Raw genomic sequence first — 22261 nt, 5'->3', positions numbered from 1 at the left:
GGCGTTACACATTTGACAGCTTGCACGATGTAGCAGTCTAGTGTTTCTGTCCCCCTCGGGACAGAGCCCCGGAAGCACCACTAGACTTTGTAGCACTGTCTGGCCAGGCATGGCCTGAGGGCTTAAATAAAGGGACCGGAGTCGCTCTGGACTTCCGGTCCATACCAGCAAGCCAGCGTGTTGTTGTCTAACACTGAGATCTGCGTAGAGTAACCTAGCTGCCCTACGTTGACCTAGCTGCCCCCCCTTACACTGGCGATGAGGGTGAGATTCGAGTGGTTTGCGTCGCTGAGGACGACATATTCTGAAGAACCAGAAGGCCGTGCCTGCACTGACTGACGGCAGCGGCGGCATACCCAAAGAACGCCCAAACATAGCGGCAGAAATCTGGTAAGCAGCGCGGGGAAGGCCAGGCAAACGCAAATTACCTGCAGCAACTCTAGTGCCCGTACGCACCACTGGAAGGCCCGTGACGTGTCCCCAAGCGATCCGCGGTGCTGTAGCAAGTGCGCACATGCACAGTAGCACCAAAGGCCCAGCACGCTCCAGGAACAGCGCGAAGGAAGCGCTCGAACACATAAATCAGCTGGCAAACGGCCCCATGAGAAGCTAAAGCAAACGAACAGTGAACTGCACCCCGTGACACTCCACGCCTCAATAGAAGTACATACAGAGAGCAGAGAGGCCCTGGGACAACAAACACAGGCTAATGCAAACCACTGGTGCCAGAAACAGTAACAAGCACTGGCAAAAACAACAATAACATATACCCAAGAAGGGCAAGAACAAAAACCCCGCACCAGCAAGCATTGGCAAAGACAAGTGATTCAACTCCAGGGTGATCAACAAACACTAGCAAAGGCAAAGGAGAAAATCCAGGGATATCAGGACAAGGGCTGTCACCACAAGACAACATGCCATGTCAAATCAACCAACTCCAGCGGCACAACAGCAGGCCGCACCCCCTGCGAAGCTGTCACCACATCCAGTACACTCCAAAATTCGTGAACTGATTGACCCATCTACTGCGTCACCGAGATGGACAGTATGGGTTGGGCACCTCAACAATTACTTTGTGGCAACAAGAGAGACGAACGGGGCCGGTAAAAGATCATTACTCCTACACTTTGCGGGAGATGAAATATACGAACTGTTTGCGCACCTCCCGAACACTGGCGCGCCCACTGACTATGATGCAGCAGTCAAAGCCTTAAATGCTCATTTTGATCCCCAGCTCAACCCACACTACAAGTGTTTCAAGTTCAGACAAGCCAGACAAAGAGAAGGAGAGTCAATGGACGCCTTCCACGCGCGCCTCAGAGAACTAGTAAGCACATGCACCGAGGATGATCAGACCAAAGAGGTGACGGCACAACTCATCTTACGGCTGCCGCAACAAGACATTGCGGACACTCATACTTCGACAGCCACGCATCACCCTAGAAGAAATTCTAATCTTCGCTTGATCGCATGAACTGTCTGACATCCGAGCAACCGCAATGGAGGCCGCGCTTACACAACAGACGGATCCAGCAGTCAGCGTAAAGACAGAGCGAGTTGACGCCATCCGCACACCGACCCAAGGTGGGCGAGGAAGGAGGCCCACCAGAACGACACGACGAACACCGTGCAGATACTGCGGGAAGGAAGAACACAACCCGGATGGATGCCCGGTGAGAGGGAAGACGTGCACCAAGTGTGGCATCCCTAACCATTTTGCGAGCGTGTGTCGAGGAGGCTACCGAGGCAGAGGTAATCCAGGAAAGAGGACACCGACAGGAGCTGTAAGACACCTCTCGCTTGAGGAGCCCTCAACTTCACAGTCAATGAAGACATTCTCTCGCCAACACCCGCTCCTAGACGATTCTTCAACAGAAGACGTCGAGGAGTGTTATTTTGTGTCGTTTGCAGGTGACTTTAAGAAAAGACGACGACCGCAGCCTAAGTGCAACATTGAGATTGCTGGATCCTCAGTAACCGGCCTGATCGACACGGGAGCAACTGTTAACGTAATGGGTGTGCAACATTACAAAAGCCTGAACCCGAGACCGCCACTCACTCCATCCAAAATCAGACTCCTAACATACGGAAGTCACAAACCGCTTCCCCTGAAAGGCAAAATGGTGGTTCAGGTAAAATCGGAGGACCAAGAAATCACAACAACGTTTCACGTTGTCGATAGAGAGGCGGATATACTGGTCGGAAGCCATACCGCTGAGGATCTCAATCTGATCGCATTTAGTAATTCAGTGAAGATATTGCAGACTGATGACATACTAGAACTGTTTCCACAACTATTTATAGGACTAGGAAGCATCAAGAGACAACCAGTGAAGCTGCACATTGATAAGGCAGTACAACCGGTAGCATTGAGACACCGACGAATCCCTTTTCATCTCCGGCCACTAGTTGAGCAAGAACTCCTGAAGCTAGAACAACAAGGGGTGATTGAGAAGGTAACAGGGCCCACTCCATGGGTGTCACCCATGGTAATAGCCGAAAAGCCGAAGCAACCAGGAAAAATTCGGATATGCATCGACAAGAGAATGCCCAATAAGGCCATAAAACGAGAGAGACACTTAACGCCAACAGTTGACGACATTCTAGCCGATCTCAATGGCTTGCAATGGTTCTCGAAGTTAGACTTAAATGCTGGATATCACCAGCTGAAGTTAGCTGAAGAGAGCAGATATATTACGACGTTCTCAACCCATCTCGGACTCCGCCGGTATAAGAGACTTAATTTTGGAATATCGTCTGCAGCAGAAATATTTCAAAATGCAGTGAGAGAGATCTTATCAGGCCTCCAAGGCGTCCTCAATGTAAGCAACAATATCTTGATCCACTCCAAAACAATCGAAGAACACCACCGACGACTCCGAACTACCCTGCAGCGGCTAGCAGAGCATGGCGTGACCCTTCACAAAGAAAAATGCTGATTCTTTCGTAAAACAATTGACTTCTTTGGGTACGTGTTCAGCACAGAGGGTGTCAAAGTAGACCCCAGAAAGTCTCAGGCAATCCAACTTGCTCCTGCTCCGACCAGCACGTCGGAAGTAAGAAGTTTCCTAGGGATGGCAACATACTGTGCAAGATTCATCCCAAACCTAGCTACGATCGCAGAACCTTTGCGAAACCTCACAAAAAAGGAAACGCCATGGCAGTGGACATCCGTTGAGGAAAAAGCGTTCAATCAAATAAAATCAGCCCTACTAGACAGCACCACAATGGCATACTTTGACACTACTCGGCCCACTGAAGTACTGGTTGATGCCAGCCCGGTAGGCTTAGGGGCGTTACTCACCCAAGAGACTGAACCAGGAACCTGGGTCCCGCTAGCCTTTGCGAGCAAAGCACTGACAGGGACGGAAGCTCAGTATTCACAGATAGAACGAGAAGCACTAGCCATCAAATGGGCATGCAATCATTTTCACTTATATGTGAGCGGCCACCCCTTCCAAATGGTGACGGATCACCAACCACTTCTACCATTGTTCAAAGGGACAACTCCGCACCCATCTCCTATGATCGAAAGATGGGCAATACATTTGCAACACTACCAGATGGAGCTGATATATCGACCCGGCGCAAAGAATCCTGCGGATTTTCTATCTCGCCACCCGGCAGTCACAGCTGAAACAGACGTTGACCAAGAATCAAAAACTGAAGAGTTTGTCAACATGATCTCCCAGTGGTCGTGCCCGCGTGCTCTGTCGCTTGATGTAGTAAAAACACACATAGACACGGATGTAATTCTCAAGCACGTAGCCGAGGCTCTGAAGAGCGGATCTTGGGAAGGTTTTCTCAAAAATGTCCAAGGATGGAATGAGGCCGACAGAACTCGCCTAGGGAAATTCTGGAGAGTTCGCGATGAGCTTAGTGCTGCAGAAAATGGCATCATCCTGAGAGGCTCACGGGTCATAATACCAAAAAGCTTACAAAATCAGGCCACAATCCTCGCACATGAAGGCCACCAAGGCACTGGGAGAATGAAATCAAGGATGAGGGAAAAAGTGTGGTTCCCTGGTCTAGAAGAGAGTGTGGACATGGTGGTATGCAACTGCAGGGTTTGCCAGCTCACCAGCAACTCGGTAGCCCCAGTTCCAATAATCACGGAAGATCCGGCTCCGTTGCCTTGGTCGTGGGTTAGCCTTGATTTCGGAAGCTTCCCTGACGGGAGAGTTACAGTGGTCCTCGTTGATAGTTACACAAATTATCCGATAGTAGAAATATCACCATCTGAAATATCACCGTCTACAAGTTTTGCAAACATACAACCGATCCTGGATAAGTCATTTGCCCTATTCCGACTGCCTCACGTCCTCAAAACAGACAACGGGTCTCCGTTCCAAGGTAGCGAGTTCAAGGATTTTCTGAAACGGCTAGGAATAAAGCACCACCGAATTACTCCACAGTGGCCACAAGCTAACTGAGAAGTTGAGCGGTTCATGTGCACCATCAACAAAATACTGCACATTGCAACAGCAGAGGACAAGGATCCGGAAGTTGCTCTTCAACACTTCTTAAGAGAATACAGGAGCACACCACACTGCACGACGCAACAATCTCCCTGGTCGCTCATGCTGACAGGCAATCGGAGTGACATGCTACCCATGGCTGACAACTGGGCTCCTGATCCATACGACCCAGCAGGCACACAAGAAAGAAGACGCAGCAACAATGACAAGGCCAGTTGTCGACAAAGGGCGCGCACCCGCTTGATGACCCCAGGGAGCGCTGTGCTGATACGGAACCGGCAGACTGGGGGAAAATTCCGCACTCCATATGAGTCTAGACCATGGACTGTGAAGTCAATGAAAGGAACAGCCATCACCGTGGAACGCGATGGGGAAGTGATAACAAGAAACATATCCTGGTTCAAGCAAGTTCCATCAATGACCGGAGCACCTCCAGTTACAGAGCCATCACCGAGTGTGGAACCTCAGTTGGACACTTCTGTAGACAATCCTGGTGAATTCTCAGCAGCAAGTCCTGCGAGGCCATCGCCATCCAAGACTAACAGCCCCGAATGTGTGGCAAGTGGCAGTCGCTTGGTGAGTCCTAGACAAGAGCGGGAAGTCCGCCAGCGTCCGTATAACCTCAGACCGAATCCACGACCCAGCCAGAGACTTGCAGATTTTGCATGTTAAAGTTTGACATTAATTTTGTTAAAAGACTAATTTGGGATGGGATGTAGTGGTGTAGTGTTTCTGTCCCCCTCGGGACAGAGCCCCGGAAGCACCACTACACTTTGTAGCACTCTCTGGCCAGGCGTGGCCAGAGGGCTTAAATAAAGGGACCGGAGTCGCTGGGGACTTCCGGTCCATACCAGCAAGCCAGCGTGTTGTTGTCCATTACTGAGATCTGCGTAGAGTAACCTAGCTGCCCTTTCAAGTTTTTCGTCCCGGAAACCCACGCTCTCCTCCTTGTCTTAGCATGTCTTCTGTGTACACAGAAGCCTCCTCTTTATTAAATCTATGGCCTGCTCTCCAATTCTTTCTCTCTTTCTCACACACTCTTTCTGCTCCTCTGTCTGGAGTTCATCCACTACTGTTCCCAAACTACCTATCCCTCTCTATCTACCTTTCTATCTATTCTGTGCTGCTCTCACCCGTATCTATTCACGGTGCCACATAATTCCACTACATAAATACGCTAAAAATGTACACAACTAACAATTCCAATTCCCATAATTCTATTACATACCACATACATCCACTCCACTCCAAACAAAAACATATTGGTACAAGACATTGTCATTTACAACGCTAATTGCGCAAACTCTTACTAATGTGATGCCTATTGCATTGCAAATGCTTGATTATTTTGCAGGTGACCATGTGACGCGGGAAGGAAGGTAGGGATATCAGCTAACCTTCTGCAATCATGGAGGGTTGTGCTTGGCTAACTTGAGAACTGCACAGGGGCAGCTCCTACGTTATGACTGAAGAGTGTCGCTCCACTGTTGAATGGCAGCAGATTTAATACATGAAAAATAAAATGAAAATAAAACAATTTTATTATCATTTTTTTTCCATCTGACCTGCACTCTGCCAGTGAGCCTACTCATAGGGCGAGGCGGGGGCATGCAATTTGATGACAACAGTACGGAGGAAGAGTGATGAGCTCAAGTGCAATTTGTCCCTGTAAATAGAGGTGGCAGTTGGATAACCCCACTTGGGTCTTTTTAACTACTCCGCATATATCGGGATTATTTATAGTAATGGTCTCCACAGTGGAATAAATTTGGAGGAAATATTGTTTATTTTTGACGATGGTTCCAAAACTGAAGCACTGTATTAGGAAACAGAATGTGACACTACCTGTGAGAGAGGGTAAATCATCCCTATTGTATTAAAACATGGTGCACGGTACTTGCCGTGAAGAGTTTAGAGCTAAAAGGAAGAAATTCCGTACTGTACGATACCGAGGTATATGAGTATTCCCTATATAGGAGAAACTGAAGTACGAGAGATAACCGATGAACGTTGAATAGTATATAATTTTAAAAAAACGGATACTGACATACTGCTTTGACCCCAAATAGAGAAATTAAAACCCGAAATCTTCTTGACACAGGAAACCCCTAACAAGAAGTCCTGAGGAAGGTGCCACAATATCTGATGTACTGCACCGAAACGCGTCGACGCATTTTTTAAACTAAAGAATCCAAGAGAAGCCTAGTACACACTGGATGCACATATATAAACTGTTTTGTCACAGTGGTACACAATAGTGTAAGCAATCTTGGGCTATTGGATCTAGAAATCTATAGTGGCGAGAATATCCACAAGCCATAGTTACAATAGGGGTTTTTACTTTATTTTATAATGTATTCTTGTGATATTTTTTATTGTTGATGAATTATGATTGTGTGACAAATGTATTATTTTGTTCTGTATTTTTGTAGTGTCCATATGAGATATTGATTGCATATCTTTTTACCTTTCAAAGAATATTGCTTTGAAATTTTAAACATTACTTTTTGTGTATTGTCGTATGGATAAATAAATATCTCCGTTTTTCAAATAGAGTGTAAACAAATTTTATTTCACTGTGGAAATTACTATTATTATTTTGACACTATAGCACAGTAGAGTACAGCAACTCGCTGGTCAAATACTCTAGTGTTATTGCTATGGTGGACATATATTAAGCAAACGAGCGTACCCCAGGGATCTCCCTTTGACTTGGTGCAATTTGTCAGTTTGGTCAGCAATCTTAGGACGGCCAAGCCGACAGACACTTATCATTTCTCCAACCAGAGCTGTGTTGAACAGTCGCGTGGAGTAAAGGGCCAGGCTCCCAGGCCCTGTCTGAGCACCAAACCCAGCGACTCAGAACAGTTCCAGAGCTTTTTTTTTTTTTTTTACTTTATTTTTGGAAGTTTTGAGAGAACATACATTTAGACAACGTAGCCGGCGCTAGGTGGCATGCCAACAATTGGATCAATAATCAGTGGTGTACATAATATCACAGAGAATACCGCATACCTCTTCAATATCCTAATCAGCACAGGTATTACATAACAAATCATTTCACATTAGTGTCACCCCGTGTCCAAGTCGTGACCGTAGTCATTGAGCAATATAATTCCATCAGTCCATGGTCTCTCTAGCAATCATTCCTGCATTCAGTGACCATTTCCGGTCCTTGCACCTCGGGGGTGTGAACCTCAGCTGATGTTGTCTCTTGTTGTAACAGGTAGGTCTGTAGGTCTGTAATGGCCCCCAGATATCTTTGGGCTTAGAGGCCATAGGTAAAGTCTCTGCAGGGATTGTGTTCTGGTCTTGACAATATATCATATCCTGAACCCGTTGCTTAAATTTAGGAGCGCGGCCTCTCCCCCTTCTACAGGCAAGTCGCCGTTTGGCTACCAATAATGATACATCCAGAAGTTTCCTGCTGCTTTTGGGGATCTGTGCCGTGTAACCTAATAAAGGTATCAATGGGTCTTTGGGAATATCAATTCCAAGCATCTTTTTCAGTGTGTCATGTATCTGTTCCCAATACCACCCCACCTGAGGGCAGTCCCATGCAAGATGCAAGAAACCGGCCCCAGGTCGCCTACAGCGCTCGCAACAGTCTGTGTCAGCGAGGTGAAACCTGTATTTACGCGCAGGGGTGTAATATATTCTATGTCAAAATTTAGAATGAATGATTTTAAAACGACTGCTGGATGTCATGCGCCCTGTGACTTCACAGCAATATTCCCATTGCTTGTCAGAAATCTCATTGACAAGATCTTCATTCCAGTTACCTCCTGAGTGTGGGTGCAAAGACTATCGTATATGCGTTAGACCATGTGTGCGCCATCAGGGCTACATAATACAGTGTTTAAGGGGGCCATACTGGTCGGTTTCTTCGGGTAGTCTGGAAGTAGAGGCTTCATACTTTCCCTCAGACGTACATAATAAAACACCTCCAGGGGGTTAGGAACGTGTTCACCAAAGAGACAATCACAAGAGCGAAATTCCCCTCTGACAAACATATCACCACACGAGGTTATGTGAAGTATACGGCACATTTTCTGAAATCCTACTTCTTGCAGCAATTCTACCCGGGGATGATATGTAAGAGGTAGTCGAGGAGCATAAAGTAAGGGTGCCCGTACTCTATCCGAGATCCTACGCCAGGCATCAATCGTGCAAGAGACCTTGGTCAGAGGAGTGTCCAATACTCTAATGGGCCCGTGAACAACGCCATTGAGGGGTATGGGATGAGCAATCCAATCCTCAACAGCAACCTGGGGCATGTATCGAACGGGTTTAATCCAATGATAAAGATAATGGGCCTGCGCACTAAGGTAATATGCCTCAAAATCTGGGATATCAAAGCCCCCTTTGCTGTACGGTTGCGCCATAACAGCCCACTTGAGCCTCGGTTGTCTCCCCCCCAAACTAATTTAATCAATTCGGATTTCAAAGTCCTAAGAAAAAAGTGCCCGGGTAGTAAGGGATATTAAGAAAATAATATAAGAAGCGGGGTACCACAACCATCTTAATAAGGGAAACCCTGCCAGCCATCGATAAAGGAAGAGCAATCCAGCGCATAATGGTGTCAATCAATATCGTAATAGCCGTGCCATAATTTAACCGCAACGTCTCCTCTCTATCCCTGGAGATCTGAATCCCTAAATAGCGCAAATCAGAGTGGCACCACTCCAGAGGGTAGTCTAATGGAAATTCAAGCGCCGCAGGAGTCAATGGGAAAAACTGTGACTTCCCCCAGGTAATGGCAACTCCGGATAATCCGCCAAAATTAACAAATTCACGCAGCAATGCATTCAGGTTATTTTGAGGGTCCTTGACATAGAGGGTAACATCATCAGCGTACAGCGAGATAGATATCTGACGCTGGAAGCACCGGAACGCGCTGGCCTGATGTAGCTGTCGTATACGACATGCTAACGGTTCGATCGCAATAGCGAATAGTAGTGGGGATAGTGGGCACCCCTGGCGAGTGCCTCTGGTGATCCGTAGGGGCGCCGATATGTGTCCATTTACAAGGACTTTCACCGTGGGCTTAGTGTATAGTAACTGTACCCATGCTAGAAAAACCAGGGGAAAGCCCATTTTGCGTAATACAGTAAAAAGATAGCGCCACCCCACTGAGTCAAACGCCTTAGAGGCGTCCAAAAACACCGCGGCAAGCGGAACCTCAGGGGCAACCGTTTGTATGAGTGAAAAGAGAGTACAGAGATTATGAGACGTCGCTCTCGTTGGGACAAAACCTGATTGATCAGGAAGTATTATTCTAGTCATGAGGAGTGACAACTGTGTGGCCAACATTTTAGCCAGAATTTTTGCGTCACAGTTTATCAAGGACAATGGCCGGTAGGAGTCACATTGCGTAGGGTCTTTGCCCGGCTTCAGTAGGGAAGTGATTACTACTTCGCGCAGAGACCGGGGTAAGATTTCCATCTCCAGAGAATCTTCGAATACCTCTTTCAACACCGGCGCCATTATGTCGATGTAACATTTGTAGAATTCAGCGGGAATTCCATCTAACCCTGGTGCTTTACCATTTCCCAGAGACATTATGGCCTCTCTTATTTCATTCAGTTCCAGAGGGGCACTTAAAAATGTTCTGTGTACGTCACTCAGCCAGCACAATGCCACCTCCCCTAAAAAACCATTTAGATCTATCTCCCCCGTGGATTGTGAAGTGTATAAGTGCGCATAATGCGTGTGTAGAGCGTTCAAGATACGATCATTGTCTCTACAGGCCTCGCCTTCTCGATCAACTATTTCCAAGATGGTGTTAGTGCCCCTGGTTGTCCGTATCACCTCAGACAATGCCCTCCCTGGCCGCTCTCCCTCACTGTATTTGCAGGCAACCCAATTTTTACTTCTAAATTTTGTTTCGCGCTGCGCCTCCTCCTCATATTCTGACAATTTATGACGAAACTGTTGGTCTGCAGTCCCTGCATCCCGTCCCGCCATCTGCCTCTCCAGTGCCTGCAACTCACCCTCCAGTTTATGCAGTGTGCGTTGAATATCTCTGAGTACCCCAAAGCTTTTGGCAATACACCACCCCCGAACCGTGACCTTGAAGGCCTCCCACACCATCTCGACACTATCTACCGTGCCTTTATTACGAGGAAAGAAGTCCTTTATGTCTTCCCCTAGTTTATCGCGAAAAACAGTATCCAGAAGGGCAGTTGGTAGGAGCCGCCAGGTGCGTCTAGGACGGTCATATCCAGGTATAGCCATTGTAACCAGCACAGGGCAATGGTCAGAATGAGTTCTGTTCAGATGTTTAGCCTCAGTGACACCGAGGGCCAGGTCTCTGGATAAAAAGCAATAATCTAGTCTCACCCATGTACCTGTGTAAGAGGTGAAGTGTGTACCTTCCTGAAGCTTGGGATGCAAATATCTCCAACTGTCCACCAGTCCGCCCTCCTCCACAATGCCCCACAGTGTCTCCCTCATCCTAGGATGATATTGTGCTTGGCCATCCGCCCTATCCTACGTGGGTGTCACCGCTACATTGAAGTCTCCTCCCCAGATGATGTGCCAAGAGCCTACTTCCAACACCTTCCCCCATAATAGTGTAAAAATCTCCGGAGTGTCTGTGTTCGGAGCATAACAATTGACAATGGTAACCGTATCTCCTCCCAGTCGTCCCCACAATATCACATAGCGTCCCGACTTGTCCACCTGTTGTCCCAGTGATGTGAAGGGAACCACACGGTGTATCAATATAGCAGTGCCCCTGGCGTAAGAAGAGTAGTTAGAGAAGGCTCTGACCCCCGCCCATCTGCCAGCAAATGAGGAGATAGTCTGGGGGGTATATGAGTCTCCTGTAACAACACCATATTTACCGTGTGCATATCTAAGTAGGCCAAAACCTGTCTACACTTTCGAGCATTCTTAAGACCTCGAATATTCCAGGATAGTACCGTATACTTGTCTGTAGGGGGGTTACCCATCAGTATAACGCAGTATGTGTGCAATATACAACCATCTTGTTTGAACCTGTACCACCAGCAACCTGCATCCACCATCGCCCAACAATGTCCCTCGTTCATCCAACAACAACAGAGCAACTGGAAATAATATGCACTGTGCCCCTCCAGTTCTGGGGCTCCCCCAACTTACCAACAATTCCCCCCCCTTGTCCATTGCCCCCACCAATACAGATAAACAATAGGAACAATCATATTCCAACCTACCCCCCCACTGCCACCCCACCCCTCCCCACTTAAAAAAACAACCACATTCCAATGTCCCCTCTGTCTCTCCTCCCCCCTCCCACTGAAGCAACCCCAACTTGCCAGAAGCGTCTACCCTCCCCCCTCCCCTCCCGCCCAACAAAAACAACATCGCCAGTGCGATGACATAGTTCAATACAGGGGAACACCCATAGGGGAACAGCATTAGACAGTCACAAAGCCACCGTCCTTCTCCAGGCCCTGTAACCTGTACGACTACCGGGACCTATCGGAGATGGGGTGGTGGGGCCTGGAATACGTTAACACAGGAGTCACTGCAATCGTCTCTAGCCTGTTAAATATGAAGCGTCCCCAGCCTCTCTGTTATCTCGAAGCGTACCTATACCACGCACGCTGGCTATGGGTTAGGGTACCAATTATAGTTATGATAAGTCAAGCGTCTTCCTCTTCTTCGTGCATGTCGTCGCGCTGCTCCAGGTCTCGACCATCCACTCCCCGTTGTGTCCGCTTCAGGTGTCGTAGATAGTCCTCCACTTGCTGCGGGTTAGTAAAAAAACGTTGTTTGCCTTGGTGTGTCACGCGGAGTCATGCTGGGTAAAGTAAGGCATAGTCGATCTGCGCAACTCGTAACTTCTTTTTTTACATCTAGAAACTTGCGCCATTCTTCTTGCACTAATGGGGTGAAATCCGGATAAATCGAGAAAGTCACACCTTCATATACCAGGTTTTGCTTTGTGCACGGAGCGCGTAGAGCAGCATCGCGGTCGCGATAATTTTGCAATCGCGCTATTATGGGTCGTGGTGGTTGTCCCAGTTTCGGTTGTGGACCCAGGGACCTGTGTGCTCGCTCCACTATGAATTGTGTGGAGAAAGCCTCAACACCAATGGCCGTCAGGAGAAGTTTCTCGATATAGTCCTCCATGCGCCCAGTGTTGGTGGACTCTGGAATAATAGTCACGTGGATATTATTGCGCCTACTACGGGCTTCTAAATCCTCATTTTTTCTCGCAATTACCCGCAGTAGGTTGTCCATCCTTGCCAGTTGCGTCGCATGGCTGGCGGTGGTATCATCAGCATCCGAAATACGCCTTTCCGCCTCCTTCAGACGTTCCTCGTGCTGATCCACTTTGTGCACTATGGCGTCCATTCTGGAGGACATCCGGTCCACCTTATCTACCACCATGGTAAATCCTTGTCTCATTTCTTGCAATATTTGGTGCATATCTAGCTCCGGAGACGGTGCTCCGCCGCTCGCCATTTCAGCGCCATGTGAGTCAGCCCCCGCCGATGCAGGTTTGGGCCCCTTCTTTGGTGTAACAAAAGTTAGTTTTGGTTGACGGTTGTCCTGTCTCACCATAGTGCCGAATATTACCTGGTAGCACAAGTCCACCTCAGCCACACAAACGCCGGTCTCTACAGATAGCACTATATTCCTGTGTTGCTAAAGTCCTCTGTACTTACAGGCGGTAAACCAGCGTTTCGTCGTCCCCTGAATCTCCACTCGCCCGCGCTAGGGCCTCAAGCATCCGTAGCCAATATCCGTTGATAGGCCAGGTACATGCAGGATCGAGCTGCAGAGAATATCACCTACTTTAGCACACCATGGGAGGATGGAGTAGCGTAGAAAATATGTCCACAGCAAGGGTCGTCACCTTCTGCCACGTGAACTCCGTCTTGAGGCTAAATCTGACGGAATCCGCACTTCGTCGCCTTTCAGTCTCTCGTGGCGCCTTGCAACATAAACCCCCAGCCAACGCAACAGCACGCAATCGGGGATCTGCAAATAGTCCAGCATGACCACCGTGGATCGGCTGTGATGGGTCCCCCGCTCTAACAAATGGTACCAAAGTAATAAGGTCCAGCGCCGCCGCTGGGTAACCAGTGCTATTTTCAGGGGTCTCAGCTCACCACAATAGCGATCTGGCGCTAGGCCTCTCTGTCTCATGGGCGCCGCAGGGTCCTCATCGGTGCGTCCTCAAACACTCCGTACCGACATGCGCCAATGAGCACTCTGGGTGTTGTCCGCCGTCCTGGGGGCCACCAGAGCACACCCCGCTCCAATGCGCTACCCCTCGGAAAGTTCACTGTAGGCAACTCTCCTCTCCGGCGGGCTGCCAGGTGACGACCGTTCTCCGTCCGCCCCTAGCCGTGTTGGCCTACGTCCCTCGTGGCGAGCCACGGTCTCTCCTGTCGCAGGGCGCCGCTCACCACGCCTCCCGCTGCTCCAGCACTGCACCCGGGGAAACCTTTCACATAGCAGTACTCAGTCTAGAGGATCCGCTCCCAATCTTTACCGAGGCCAGGGATCATGTTCATACACATATGTGCACAGTTTCTTCCAGATGGCTAACTATTTAACCAGGATACATGAAGGATATATGGTCCAGGCAGCGGGAGCCTTACCTAATGGTGGCCATTCCGCTTGTGCGACCTCTAGCGCCCCCAGAACAGTTCCAGAGCTTCTGTCAAGCAGGGTATGGTATTCCCAGCATGAGAGCAGCGTCGGGATTGTCAAATGGGGGTCTGCGCTGTGTGCACCAGCTGAATTTGAGGATCGGGAGAGGAGCAAGTTGGTGGCCACAGCTGCAGGTATGTAAAGTTTTCTACTTTTTTATTTCTTGGTCTGCGTTTTTTTATTTTTCTATTCCCCCCCCCCAAAGCACCACAACTTTGGATTCTGAGCACCCACCACTGGAACTGCATGGAACAGATTGCTGCCCCGGAGGCTTCTGCTTCCAGGAGTTGTAATCGTGCATTTGGGAGGCCATTACTTGGCTGAGCTAGGGAGAAAAGATTTGTTTGAACTGATTGTCCATGAAATGTATAGGTTTTCAAAGAATCTCCCGTAGGCCATAATAGCATGGTTCAACATTGTCAGAGATTAAATTGAAAAGGTGGTAAGTGGGTCAGGGCCCTCAATGAGTCTGCAAAATGCTTGAACTGGAAGGTTGGTAAGTTTTAAACACAGCCAGCTCATGCACAATACCAAACACTTCCCACGTAGGATCACACAAAAACAAAACTTAGCCTACCCCGTCACCCCTGGGTTGTAGCGTGCTACCTACATGTCCGATGACATGTGTCCCAAATTGGGCAATGAAGCACTATATAAATGTTAAAATTAAATACAGTGACAACTGGAGGAGTGTGAGCCACTGAAATCTCAAGCCACATGCCCGGCTCTGGCTTGAGGTCCTCTTGGGCTCTTGAGCCCAAAACAAGCTGAGCTTTCATGTGGCTTCTGCCTGCCACCCACACTCTAACCTAGTGTACCAAGAATTAAAGAAAATGCATTATCTTTTGATTTAAATGTGAGAGGAAAATAGAAAATCACCTAATGGCTGAATGGGACAACATGAAATTCGAAAACCTGAGCTTTTTCTCGACTTTCCTTGAACGAATTGTGTGATTCTACCCAAATACTTTGTTTCACTAAGCTTCCTTTAGCCTTATTGCTTTTGAGAGGACTTTGAAATACGTGATTACAGAGTGTGTGCCTCACAAGCACTTCTCTTATGCCTGATTTAAATGGGACATAATGTTGCTCCATGTAAAAGTATAGAGCACTCAGGGTGCCTAGGACAACTCACTTCCTTCTTAATCCCAATATCGCAAGACTTGGATCTCCCCCCACCCAATAAATAATGCGCTATACAAATACCGATTGATGGAGTTGTCATGACAGGGGGTGGTATTGATTTATTGTGAATGTATAACGTGCACGTGTAATGTAAAGCGCTCTGACACCCAGCAATGGGATGAGTAATGATATATCATTATAAAAGAAATCAAACAAAATCGTGGTATTCAAATTGTTACTGGAGTCAAAGGCATGCCTTGCTTAAGTACCCGTGGAGTGATACACTGTGCGCCTTTGTTACCCCTCCTTTGTATTTAGGTGTGAGGCTCCCTGTAGCTCCCAGCCGGGATACTGCAGCAAAAGGAAGGCTGATGGCCTTTCACTTCGGCCTTTGTTATGCTCCCCCCTCCCCCATCCTTCTGCAAGTTGCTGAACGGATCTACTGCAGACAAATCAAAGCCGCCGCAGAACGTGTCCCGGTGTCTGAAAACTACCCCGGGACAAGTTTACCATGTTTCTGTAGGTCCAACCTCTTGGAAGTGGTGGCGGGGTCCACCCTGTGAAAAGAGTGGGTAGACACCTTCCACTCGCGTGTACCATCGACGTCCACTCGCGTGTACCATCGACTTGTGCCCTGCACCTCTGTGTTGGGCAAGAGGAGGAGCTAGAGTTGAGTCGGCGCTAGATGACTACAGGTGCTTCCAGGCCAGGGGCTAAAGCACTTGTCGCGTTTTAGAAAGGAAGGGTGGTAAACTCCCCATGTCTGCTCTGTTTCTAATGCGGACAGCCCGGATGAAGGAACGTATGGCGGACCCGGTGGGTACCTGAACTCCCCGTTTAAGTACCACATCTCGGAAAGAGACGGGTTATGAAAGGAGGGTGTGGGCGCTGCCGGTGTGAAAGAGGCAGCTGCTGGACATTCACATAGAAAGTTCACTGGACACCTGTAGTGACACCCCCAGCTGTGCACCCCGGCTCTGCCTCCACCCAGCGTACACCAAGAGCAGCGGGCTGGCTCCCAGTCAACGCCGCGTCCCGTACAAACTGCTGTTACACAACTCATCTCGGCACAGCAGAATACATCGGGCGCCTACGGTGACAGACAAACACGGAGGGTAGAGACTTACTGTACTGTGTGTATTCTGCTGCTATCTGTCCAGGGTGTCCGCGAACCTCGTTCACTTAGAGGCGAGTGCTTCGACCTCCCGTCTAGCCCTGGTTACTTAACAGTGCCTGGCAGAGAGAGGCGCGCTCCCGACTCTCGAGCACATGCATTGCTAAGTCACTTGATGCGCGCTCCCGCCAGCAGCAGCTGTGTCACTGAAGGGCGCGCCAACGCCCTGTGGAGGTACCGGCAGTCTCCAGTGATGGATGAGCAGCCAGCCGAGGCAGCACATAACCTGCCCTTCTGCATGTACCTACTTAAAGCCCCTTTGCAACATTCCAGTGGGAGGTGTTATGAGGTGAGGGGTGAAAGAGGAAATTATCATTGATCTGGATAGCACCTTGACCTCTGCGGAGCACCTCTTTCATTTATTTTATTTTAAAAGTTTTATATAGCGCTAGCTTGACCCGTAGGTATCAGAGCGCTTTACATACTCACAGTAAACAGCAGAAAGGACATTACATTACATAGTGGGCTGGGAGTAAGGAAGCAAACCAAAGAAAAAAATACAGCATGGGAGATAAATATGCAGTGCAGCGGAGGGGAGCAATAAAAAGAAAAAGGTGCGAATGACATAGTCTAGGCGACGAACAACATTTAGTTAGGGGTTTAATTGTTTGGCTTGCATCCCTAAACACTGCCTTCACATCCCGGCTTTAACACTTCATAAACAAACATTGAAAATGCAATCGGACTCGCATTTGCTGAGTTAGAGCTAATGGCATTGTAAATGCCAATATCTTTTACCCATGGCTTTAAGTGGGTCATGTCATGTCAGCACCAGCAGTTCTAAAGAGCATTATTACAAAAAGGGGGGTGGTGATGGACAGAGTATCTGAGTTAATCAGAACACTCCTACCCAGTCAACAGATCAGGGCTTGATCCATCACCGTTTTTTAGTTCACTGCACCATCCCAGTTCAGAACCTGGCTATATGCAAATTAGTCTGTCCCTGGCCCAGTGCATCATGGGAACAGGGCAGACCAAACTACGAAGCCAATTCTTCACTGGAAAGGAAACAAGCTTCCGGGGACCGGTTTCTGGCATTACAGCCGTCTTCGGCCCGGCTTGCTTGAATCCTGATGGTGCAATGAGCAAGGGACTCATGTCTGAGCATACCCTTCCACACTCATGGTGGCCAAAATAATTACAAAAAGGGGGGTGGTGATGGACAGAGTATCTGAGTTAATCAGAACACTCCTACCCAGTCAACAGATCAGGGCTTGATCCATCACCGTTTTTTAGCTCACTGCACCATCCCAGTTCAGAACCTGGCTATATGCAAATTAGTCTGTCCCTGGCCCAGTGCATCATGGGAACAGGGCAGACCAAACTACCAAGCCAATTCTTCACTGAAAAGGAAACAAGCTTCCGGGGACCGGTTTCTGGCATTACAGCCGTCTTCGGCCCGGCTTGCTTGAATCCTGATGGTGCAATGAGCAAGGGACTCATGTCTGAGCATACCCTTCCACACTCATGGTGGTCAAAATAATTACAAAAAGGGGGGTGGTGATGGACAGAGTATCTGAGTTAATCAGAACACTCCTACCCAGTCAACAGATCAGGGCTTGATCCATCACCGATTTTTAGCTCACTGCACCATCCCAGTTCAGAACCTGGCTATATGCAAATTAGTCTGTCCCTGGCCTAGTGCATCATGGGAACAGGGCAGACCAAACTACCAAGCCAATTCTTCACTGGAAAGGAAACAAGCTTCCGGGGACCGGTTTCTGGCATTACAGCCGTCTTCGGCCCGGCTTGCTTGAATCCTGATGGTGCAATGAGCAAGGGACTCATGTCTGAGCATACCCTTCCACACTCATGGTGGCCAAAATAATTACAAAAAGGGGGGTGGTGATGGACAGAGTATCTGAGTTAATCAGAACACTCCTACCCAGTCAACAGATCAGGGCTTGATCCATCACCGTTTTTTAGCTCACTGCACCATCCCAGTTCAGAACCTGGCTATATGCAAATTAGTCTGTCCCTGGCCCAGTGCATCATGGGAACAGGGCAGACCAAACTACCAAGCCAATTCTTCACTGGAAAGGAAACAAGCTTCCGGGGACCGGTTTCTGGCATTACAGCCGTCTTCGGCCCGGCTTGCTTGAATCCTGATGGTGCAATGAGCAAGGGACTCATGTCTGAGCATACCCTTCCACACTCATGGTGGCCAAAATAATTACAAAAAGGGGGGTGGTGATGGACAGAGTATCTGAGTTAATAAGAACACTCCTACCCAGTCAACAGATCAGGGCTTGATCCATCACCGTTTTTTAGCTCACTGCACCATCCCAGTTCAGAACCTGGCTATATGAAAATTAGTCTGCCCCTGGCCCAGTGCATCATGGGAACAGGGCAGACCAAACTACCAAGCCAATTCTTCACTGGAAAGGAAACAAGCTTCCGTGGACCGGTTTCTGGCATTACAGCCGTCTTCGGCCCGGCTTGCTTGAATCCTGATGGTGCAATGAGCAAGGGACTCATGTCTGAGCATACCCTTCCACACTCATGGTGGCCAAAATAATTACAAAAAGGGGGGTGGTGATGGACAGAGTATCTGAGTTAATCAGAACACTCCTACCCAGTCAACAGATCAGGGCTTGACCCATCACCGTTTTTTAGCTCACTGCACCATCCCAGTTCAGAACCTGGCTATATGCAAATTAGTCTGTCCCTGGCCCGGTGCATCATGGGAACAGGGCAGACCAAACTACCAAGCCAATTCTTCACTGGAAAGGAACCAAGCTTCCGGGGGCCGGTTTCTGGCATTACAGCCGTCTTCGGCCCGGCTTGCTTGAATCCTGATGGTGCACTGAGCAAGGGACTCATGTCTGAGCATACCCTTCCACACTCATGGTGGCCAAAATAATTACAAAAATGGGGGTGGTGATGGACAGAGTATCTGAATTAATCAGAACACTCCTACCCAGTCAACAGATCAGGGCTTGATCCATCACCGTTTTTTAGCTCACTGCACCATCCCAGTTCAGAACCTGGCTATATGCAAATTAGTCTGTCCCTGGCCCAGTGCATCATGGGAACAGGGCAGACCAAACTACCAAGCCAATTCTTCACTGGAAAGGAAACAAGCTTCCGGGGACCGGTTTCTGGCATTACAGCCGTCTTCGGCCCGGCTTGCTTGAATCCTGATGGTGCAATGAGCAAGGGACTCATGTCTGAGCATACCCTTCCACACTCATGGTGGCCAAAATAATTACAAAAAGGGGGGTGGTGATGGACAGAGTATCTGAGTTAATCAGAACACTCCTACCCAGTCAACAGATCAGGGCTTGATCCATCACCGTTTTTTAGCTCACTGCACCATCCCAGTTCAGAACCTGGCTATATGCAAATTAGTCTGTCCCTGGCCCAGTGCATCATGGCAACAGGGCAGACCAAACTACCAAGCCAATTCTTCACTGGAAAGGAAACAAGCTTCCGGGGACCGGTTTCTGGCATTACAGCCGTCTTCGGCCCGGCTTGCTTGAATCCTGATGGTGCAATGAGCAAGGGACTCATGTCTGAGCATACCCTTCCACACTCATGGTGGCCAAAATAATTACAAAAAGGGGGGTGGTGATGGACAGAGTATCTGAGTTAATCAGAACACTCCTACCCAGTCAACAGATCAGGGCTTGACCCATCACCGTTTTTTAGCTCACTGCACGATCCCAGTTCAGAACCTGGCTATATGCAAATTAGTCTGTCCCTGGCCCGGTGCATCATGGGAACAGGGCAGACCAAACTACCAAGCCAATTCTTCACTGGAAAGGAACCAAGCTTCCGGGGGCCGGTTTCTGGCATTACAGCCGTCTTCGGCCCGGCTTGCTTGAATCCTGATGGTGCACTGAGCAAGGGACTCATGTCTGAGCATACCCTTCCACACTCATGGTGGCCAAAATAATTACAAAAAGGGGGGTGGTGATGGACAGAGTATCTGAGTTAATCAGAACACTCCTACCCAGTCAACAGATCAGGGCTTGATCCATCACCGTTTTTTAGCTCACTGCACCATCCCAGTTCAGAACCTGGCTATATGCAAATTAGTCTGTCCCTGGCCCAGTGCATCATGGGAACAGGGCAGACCAAACTACCAAGCCAATTCTTCACTGGAAAGGAAACAAGCTTCCGGGGACCGGTTTCTGGCATTACAGCCGTCTTCGGCCCGGCTTGCTTGAATCCTGATGGTGCAATGAGCAAGGGACTCATGTCTGAGCATACCCTTCCACACTCATGGTGGCCAAAATAATTACAAAAAGGGGGGTGGTGATGGACAGAGTATCTGAGTTAATCAGAACACTCCTACCCAGTCAACAGATCAGGGCTTGATCCATCACCGTTTTTTTAGCTCACTGCACCATCCCAGTTCAGAACCTGGCTATATGCAAATTAGTCTGTCCCTGGCCCAGTGCATCATGGGAACAGGGCAGACCAAACTACCAAGCCAATTCTTCACTGGAAAGGAAACAAGCTTCCGGGGACCGGTTTCTGGCATTACAGCCGTCTTCGGCCCGGCTTGCTTGAATCCTGATGGTGCAATGAGCAAGGGACTCATGTCTGAGCATACCCTTCCACACTCATGGTGGCCAAAATAATTACAAAAAGGGGGGTGGTGATGGACAGAGTATCTGAGTTAATCAGAACACTCCTACCCAGTCAACAGATCAGGGCTTGATCCATCACCGTGTTTTTTAGCTCACTGCACCATCCCAGTTCAGAACCTGGCTATATGCAAATTAGTCTGTCCCTGGCCCAGTGCATCATGGGAACAGGGCAGACCAAACTACCAAGCCAATTCTTCACTGGAACGGAAACAAGCTTCCGGGGACCGGTTTCTGGCATTACAGCCGTCTTCGGCCCGGCTTGCTTGAATCCTGATGGTGCAATGAGCAAGGGACTCATGTCTGAGCATACCCTTCCACACTCATGGTGGCCAAAATAATTACAAAAAGGGGGGTGCAATGAGCAAGGGACTCATGTCTGAGCATACCCTTGTCCACCCTAAGCGTGGAAGGGTATACTCAGATGTGAGTCCCTTGCTCATTGCACCATCAGGATTCAAGCAAGCCGGGCCGAAGACGGCTGAAATGCCAGAAACCGGTCCCCGGAAGCTTGTTTCCTTCCCAGTGTAAGAATTGGCTTTTGTAGTCTGGTCTGCCCTGTTCCCATGATGCACTGGGCCAGGGACAGATTAATTTGCATACAGCCGGGTTCTGAAACTGGGATGGTGCAATGAGCTAAAAAACGGTGTTGGATCTAGCCCTGATCTCTTGACTGGGTGAGAGTATTCTGCTTAATTCAGAGACTCTGTCCATCACCACCCCTTGTTGTAAATATTTTTGTCCACCCTAAGCGTGGAAGGGTATACTCAGATGTGAGTCCCTTGCTCATTGCACCATCAGGATTCAAGCAAGCCGGGCCGAAGATTGCTGAAATGCCAGATACCGGTCCCCGGAAGCTTGTTTCCTTCTCAGTGTAAGAATTGGCTTTTGTAGTCTGGTCTGCCCTGTTCCCATGATGCACTGGGCCAGGGACAGACTAATTTGCATACAGCCGGGTTCTGAAACTGGGATGGTGCAATGAGCTAAAAAACGGTGTTGGATCTAGCCCTGATCTCTTGACTGGGTGAGAGTATTCTGCTTAATTCAGAGACTCTGTCCATCACCACCCCTTGTTGTGAATATTTTTGTCCACCCTAAGCGTGGAAGGGTATACTCAGATGTGAGTCCCTTGCTCATTGCACCATCAGGATTCAAGCAAACCGGGCCGAAGACGGCTGAAATGCCAGAAACAGGTCCCCGGAAGCTTGTTTCCTTCCCAGTGTAAGAATTGGCTT

General features: G+C 48.8%; 1 protein-coding gene across 1 annotated transcript in view; it reads right to left on the bottom strand.

The window, feature by feature from the left end:
* The window catches only part of LOC144829310 (biliverdin reductase A-like), a 296629-nt gene extending 280119 nt beyond the window's left edge, over window positions 1–16510 (bottom strand). Inside the window, exon 1 of the mRNA XM_078688341.1 lies at window positions 16385–16510. The gene's annotated coding sequence lies outside the window, so the exon portion shown is untranslated. The remainder of the gene's footprint in view (window positions 1–16384) is intronic.
* Window positions 16511–22261: the final 5751 nt, after the last annotated feature.

The sequence above is a fragment of the Lissotriton helveticus genome, chromosome 4_1 (genome assembly GCF_964261635.1).
Source record: "Lissotriton helveticus chromosome 4_1, aLisHel1.1, whole genome shotgun sequence".
Lineage (NCBI taxonomy): Eukaryota > Metazoa > Chordata > Amphibia > Caudata > Salamandridae > Lissotriton > Lissotriton helveticus.
The sequence above is the reverse complement of the archived record's forward strand: the minus strand, read 5'-3'. Positions and strand labels throughout refer to the sequence as shown.